The 7,568-nt window shown below is 36.0% G+C and overlaps 1 long non-coding RNA gene across 1 annotated transcript in view; it reads right to left on the bottom strand.

The window, feature by feature from the left end:
- The window catches only part of LOC146600576 (uncharacterized), a 9,692-nt gene that overhangs the window by 1,532 nt on the left and 592 nt on the right, over window positions 1-7,568 (bottom strand). The window contains exon 2 of the long non-coding RNA XR_014897980.1: window positions 4,187-4,218. This is a non-coding gene — a long non-coding RNA (uncharacterized LOC146600576). The remainder of the gene's footprint in view (window positions 1-4,186; window positions 4,219-7,568) is intronic.

The following is a 7,568-nucleotide window of genomic DNA, read 5'->3' as shown; positions in this document are numbered from 1 at the left end:
GCATATGGGACACTTTTTTCACTGTACTATTATTGCTCCTTGTCAATCTCTGACAAGTGCATAGTATCAGCCAAAAAAAAACCCACCTCATCCCACCTTGGGTACTCACTTGGTAGTATTTTTCTTAGGCTAGTCTGTAAAGACCAATTTTTCCTGCTCACCCAATTTCTCTTTTAAAGTAGCATTACCAAAACATGTACTTGCATATGAAGTAGGTATCTAGTTTCAGTGTTTTGGTTGTGAAGGTTTGTGAAGCTTGTGGATTTTAATAACATCAATCCTTGTAAAAAAATGAAAAAAATGTTATCTTCCAGAATAACTTACTGGAAAAGATCAGAGACAAATTTATTTCCTGGACTTTGCAATAATACTTGACTGCAGGCCACAGTCTGAAGTAATTTTGCGAAATAATGCCTTGTAAAGAGATTCCAGCTAACATCTGAGGAAAAAAAATGTTTTGTAATCATCTTCAAGCACTGTAATTTTCGCACTTTAAAAGAGAATAGAAAATTCACTTACGCATTCCATTAAGATTTTGGACATTAGAAACCTAAACAGAAACTGAATCCAAGAGGATGGGAAAACAAAGGCCTCAAGTCTGTTAGTCCAGTCAAATCTGTAAGGATTGCATTTACCTACCACAAAGGCAACACAAAGCATGCGCCTGAAACTGAATTAATCTCGCGCAACAGTGCAGGCTGAAGACAAACTGACTATGAAACAGCTCTGGAGAACCTGTAGGTCTTGGTAGACAACAAATTGAACCTTGCAGCAGTGAAAGCTATCTGTGTATTGGGCTGAATTAGCAAGAGCGTAGCAAGCAGATCAAGGGAAGTGATTACCCTCCCATATTTGGCACTTACAAGGCTACAGCTGAAGTACTGTGTCCAGTTTTGAATCCCTTAAGACAAGACAGACATTGACAAACTGGGGAGAGTCCATCAAGACAGTTAGGGTGCTGGACTACATGAGGTACAAGAGGAATGTAAGGGAGCACGATTCGTTCAGGAGGAATGCGAAGGAGGAATCCATTTGCTGTCTTACACTACCTAATGCACCATGATAGAGAAAACAGATCCAGACTCAGAGAGGCATGCAACAACAGGAGGAGAGGTGGTGTTCACAAACCACAGCATAGAAATTGCAAGCAAATATAAGGAAAAAATATATATAAGTGAGTGTGGTTAAGCACTAGAACCAGTTGCCCAGAGAGGCTGTGGCATCTCCATCCTTGCAGACTTGAGTAGAACTTGTAAAACTTAAGTGGACAAGACACTGAGTAACCCAGCCTAATTCTGATGTTTGCTCTGCTTTGAACAGGGGCTTGGGTAAGTGATTTACAGAGTCCTAAATTATTCTATATCATAAAGACACTGTCGTAGCTAGAAACAGAGGTGAACAACAGCAAAAAAGTACTCAAACAAAGGTAATGTTCTGACAGTGGTAAATGACTTAAGTTATTAACTTTACAGCCTAACAAATAAAACTGTAGCTGCCAGATTAAAAAAAAATCTGTTGTTTTTGCCTCCTCTTTTCCTTCTGGATTGTTTATTTCCTAAGACAAATAACAAGCAAGACTAATATACAGAGGACACGTTTTCAAGRGAGAAGTTTCTGATTACATCATTCTAATTTCAAAAGGCTATTGGAAACTATCTGTTTTGTAAGACAGAAAATCACAATTAAAGAGAAATTCAAAAATATTCTTCCCCCCCAAAAAAGTAGTAACTTAAATGCCTTCTTGACCAAAATGTTACCCACCCAACCAAATGAGAAATTAAGTATGTGAACGTCTAAGCCAACAGCTACCATTAGCTAGAATTATAACTATCTTGGATGGCAACCCAGGTACAAACTAACATAGAAAAAAAAAAAACAGGCTGAAGTAATTCAATCTGAACACGAAACTTCAGCCTGACATTATCTCTTCAGATAACCTGAAGATTTCAAACAAATGTTTCCTACTACAGTCCAACAAAGTACGTTTTTTTTACAAGTCTTCCTCACCTAAATTGTTTTCAAGAGAAAAAACTACCATAGATTACATTCTATTGTAGTCTTCTGAATTACATGGAGAAACAGGATCAGAGCTGAACAGAGGAAATGCATCTAATTACATTGGCAGTATTATCAGTTTTGRTACTTTTATCAGAATGCAGTCCCACATTTTCGGTGCTCATTCACTCCATGCTTTCAACACCATGGTAGGATATTTTCAGGCACATTCTTATTTAAAAAGTCATAAGCCTATTTTTTATCACATTGGGGGAACATTGTACAGTAAAATATATAAATATGTATGTTTAAAATTTATATGAAGAGCAATAAAAATAAGGGTTGCAAAATAAGCATTGTTTTATAAAACAATGTATCTGAATGTGCTACAAATAGCTTTCAACAATTTTTTTTTGGACATTTTAAACATTTTAAGTACATACTCTGAAAACTATTACTGCATATTTTGAAGCTTGCTTCTAAAATATGTTCCTGAAGATAACATGTAAAAGAGAATCATGCACTGACTTAACCAACGCCTTGTACACTTCTTCCGCTAAAGCTTCTTTTCTTTTCTCTTAATTCCCTACACGTCAGGGGCAACAAAAACACAGCGGACACTTCATCTCAAAAGTTTTTAAATACTTGTTTAAATACATTTAAATACTCGTTTAAAGCGTATAGGTGCGTATTAATAGTCCCTTAAAAAAGACTATGCAAGTTTCTGAGAAAAATTATTCTTTGCACACCCCTAGTAAGGTCTGTTAGAGCTGCAGCTAAGGACTCTGAACACTTTACCTGCATTAAACATGCTGTATGCCGCAAGACCTCTACGTACTAACTCGTTCAAGTGTTGGGCAGTCTTCCCCTATAATTACCTTTTCTAGGCACTGCAGCAATACAGAGACTGCCCCGTCTATAATTTCAGTGCTGTCAAATAAACAAGATGCACAAAAGCAACCTAAATTGAATGCAGAAACAAGAGTTATGTTGAAAAAAAAAAAAAAAAACAGACAATCATAACACTTAAGCAGAACTTGAAGCAAATATAGGACACTTCGACTTCAGCATTTCTCTCATGGCCAGCAAAAAGATTCACATTCCCATGTGTCATCCCTCTAAACTGGACAATCTGTAGAGGACAACTTGCCAATTACAGCAACAGCTGATTTAGCTCCTACTGCTTAAACTTCTGTCATGTAAACATAAAAGTTTTCAAATATACCGACCACTCACATGTGGTTCAGTGTGGCTCCATCTCCAGAAACACCTGTACCTTCTGGTTTGAAAAGCTGAGAAAGTTAAGACAAAAAACTGCTAGACTATTGAGACAAACCAAAATTAAAGTAATCCATTGGCGCAAAGTTTCCTCTGGGTCTGTATATCACAAAATGCTTAAATTACAGCATCATCGATTTTTTTTTTTTAACAGATGTGCATTTCATCAAGACTAATACTGTCTATTCAACATTTCTTTCCACATTTGACAGAGATCTTGTCCCTTACCACTGCAAGGAACAAAAGGAACAAAACTCTTTCTACATATGCAATTATTAACCCTTAACAGGCTTTTCTGTAGACCTTATCATGGTGTATCATGGCTTTAAGAAGTATCCTTAAAAAAAGATAAAGTTTGTAAAAGTTTTAAAAATAAACTTCATTTTATAATATAAAACTGAGGTATAGAAAGGCAAGGTCAAAACTGACAAAAGTGTATCAATTCTAAGAGTCTACTAGAGGCGAATAACTATTTCATTTTGAATATTCATGTTCAAAGTAGTCAAGTATACTCACTACATTTGCCACAGCAAAAAATATTCTTTTAGTGGTTACCTGTGGTGAGATGAATGTAGTGATTTGCTGGACTCCACACACGAACGTTAACAGAGATGCTAACAAAAATGTAGCTATTTTGTTTTCCAAATTTAAACTTCTAAAATTAGAACAGCTGGCTTTCTCCTTCAATACTTGTATAATATATTGTACAGCATAAATTTTAACCACCTCCCCCATTTGACCTTATCTTTTATTTCCCCAAGTTTTGTAGAGGCTGACTTGTAACTTACGCTTTCAGTAAAGATTGTAAGTTAGCATATGGAATATAAAACTTACTAAGAAGTTTAAAAAAAAAAAACAAAGCAGAATCAAAACACTTGTATTAAAAAGGGAAAAGAAAAATTGCACCACTTACCTGGAGGGACTGGAACAGCTCTTTTCGCTTTCCTATAATTCAAAAGAAGAAAGGTGAAGGAAAGTCAGTCTAATTATTACTTCACTGTTGAAGTCCACTTTACAAAGTGTTCTGACTGACTTTGTGTAACCTCACCATAGAATTCAGCATTCATCAAAAAGAAAACTGAATGATGAAGAAATTGAGGGAGAAAAATTTTAAAATCAAGAACATTCCTCCTTATAAAGCAAGTGGGATCACCAGGATGTTATTCAGAAGAATCTGTAACATAACTATTAGCCATAATCCAGAGTATTTAAAGGATGTAAATTTAAAAGAACATGAAAGAGGAAACAGAGCTTTTTTTTTTTTTCACTGCTGCTACTTCGCTGCTTACTAAAGTGGCTGTTCTATTTCCTAGAAAACACACAATCTGTTCCAGAAAGTTCTGGGGAAGAATCAGGAAGAAAGTAATTCCTGCAGCACTATGCTCAATTTTCTTCTTAAGAAAAGTCAAATGTGTAACACTTTTTGCTGATGTTATTAGTTAACTGTTTGCAACAGATGTCTATGACAAACCAAGCAAAACACATAACTGGCATTCTATAATGGGGAGAGAGCGCCTGAACAAGGGGTGCGAGGGGAAGGTGAGAAGTGATGATGATTGACCTAACAATTTCAAATAAGAACAAGAAAGCCAGTTGCCCAGAGACTCTGCTGTACAGAAACAAAGCAATTAAGTTATTTCAATTCAGCTGAAGGAACAGGCTTTCMGGCATATGAGGGTACAATTCTGGTAAACAGGGACACACAAACAGAAAACATTTAGGCCTAACACTTCCTGTTAAGTGAGTATGGTAGCTCCTAATTCAATCCCTGGGCTTAAATATTTTTCAGAGGCACCTTGATCTTTCTTTGTCTTAGTGAAAATTCATGCTATGTAAATACAACTCTCACAGTTAAATGAAAGACACATGAACTTCTGAGAAGAAATATACAGGGTTAGTATTCCCCGATACTTTAAGAATTTGCTTAAGGAGAGGTTATGATTTACCTTCCCCGATTCATTTTTCTAGGTTTCAAGGTTCTATTATTTTCAACTAATCTAAGAGACATCAGAAACCCAGTCTCCTTTTACTACGTAATTTCCAGTTAAAAGGGGGGGGGGGGGGGGAGGCTAATAGAAAGCTACTTAATGCTTCCTTTTCCAGATTGCATCTATGAAGTGCAAATTTGAATAATTAAGAATTTTAATTAAAACTCTGTAAATATCTTAAATCACTTCTACACTGTGAGAGTGGTTGTTGGAACAGGTTGTGGCCTCTCCATCCTTGGAGGTATTTGAAATTCAATCTGCCATGATCGTGGGCAACCTGCTCTAGGTGATCCTGCTTGTGCAGAGGGATGGACCAGATAATCCACTGAGGCCCCTTCCAACCCCCAATTATTTAGTGATTTTGTAAAATGTATCATGTCCACTACAGGACTCCCATTTACAATAGACAGAGCAGAAGCTAGCAGAGGAGTTCTCTGGCACAGCCAATAGCTGTCTGAATTTCTAAACTAAAACTAAAACAAACACAGAATACTGTCAGAACCAGTACAGCATACACTTGAAAAATACGAGCTACTGCATAACTGTTTGATAGTGTCTTATATTTCTATCTTCTACTTACATTCAATGTCTCCTTAGAATGCACATTAACAATTTAAAACAAACATGCAGTTTTGTTACTTATGGGGACAATAAATTGAACTCTATTCACTGTTAGAAGAAGAAAAGTTACATTATTGAAACACATTTACTCATTCAATTATTTTTATATAGAAAATCAACATCATTCTAACAGACCAYAAACATGTTGAGATTGTTATTTTTCTGTAGTTTTATTTCTAGACTAACAGATAAAGCTTTAAAAGTCAGTAAAGCTTTTTATAAGCTTTAAATTTGTAAGCTTAAGCTAATTCACAGTGGAAAAAAAATAGAATAGCTGATGAGAGAAGACGAACTTTATGTAAGAGACATAAAGCTTAACTAAATAAGAATCAAAACAATACAAATTATTTGGGTTGGGGTTGCACAACACTTAATTTGTCACAAAAGCACAGAAGCAGCATTAAAAAAAAACAGAATGATTTATGAAATTATGCCAGATATGATACCAGAGCACCTTATATTAGATACTGCATAGTCAAGAAGATTCTGGAAAGAGGCATACCAAAGAAGTTTTCTAGAATTTACATTAGGATAGAAATATTAGTTACACTGTGAAGAAGACCAAAGGCTCAACTAGTTGATCAAATATTAGGATGTAATATCACTACACATATACTCATTGCAGATTTTTTTTTTTAAAAAAAAAGCTACCTCACCCCATACATATTTTTTTTAAGTTTCACATATCTTTTAATGCATTATATATGCAATATAAGCAGCCACAGCAAGCAGTCCCTGATAAACTTATTGGTCTGTTTTTTTTTTTTTTTTTTGTTTTTTGTTTTTTTTGTAAGAGGATCTTCAGACTTTAGTTCTAGAACACAGAACTATAAACACTAGATGAACTCAAATGAATGCCTCACTTGACTATGTGTTGTCACCTGAAAGTATGTGCGCAGTGGCGCTCCTCTCAATAAAAATTAAGTGTTTCAGTGGAAGGTTGCAGGAAAACCAAGACCACATGAAAAAGTTTTCTTCCTGTTATCAACTGATACTACATCTATCTTAGATGTCAACTTAGGCAGTATTAGGACTTCAGTCTTTATTTGCTCTTGTTTTTCTTTATCTAGCTTTATACTTGGCAACAGCTTAGGACAACATATTCAAGACCTCATGAATAGAGTATGACAGAAAAAAAAAATAACATTTTAAAAGGTGGAAAAGAAAACACAAACACTTTGACTTCACCTGTTAGAAAGTAGTGGATGACCAGAATTTTTAGCTTTATTGGAATTTCCCATTCTAGAGCAAAGCAATAGGTGATAATATCTTTATTTGAAGATTAATACCATTTCTGAGAGACGGTAATATAACAAAAAGTAAAAGTATAATTCATGCCACATGGATGGGACATGGTAACATCCTCATGGATCCCATTTCACAAATGGGGATGGAAAAAGGTTGTAATATGAATAAAACAGCAGTAGCAGYATGAGAACACACATATCCTTCAACTCCAAATATAGCTGCACTGGAGCACAGAATATTTCTGCCAATGTGATCATGTGCAACCATCATTCCTGCAGTACCTGTAACACCGTTTTTCATATGAAAGCTTTGCCGACCTTTGCCGAGAGAGCTCTAGAGCCCCACGTACGCCAGCAGGCAAAGCCAGTGGGGCACCGGGTCCAGACAGACGGCACCCACGGCCAAAGCGGGGGCAGGCACCCCCGGCCCTCGGCCCCG

Source organism: Rhea americana, unplaced genomic scaffold (assembly GCF_003343005.1).
Source record: "Rhea americana isolate MKP2758 unplaced genomic scaffold, rheAme1 scaffold_12, whole genome shotgun sequence".
NCBI classification, from domain to species: Eukaryota; Metazoa; Chordata; class Aves; order Rheiformes; family Rheidae; genus Rhea; species Rhea americana.
The sequence above is the reverse complement of the archived record's forward strand: the minus strand, read 5'-3'. Positions and strand labels throughout refer to the sequence as shown.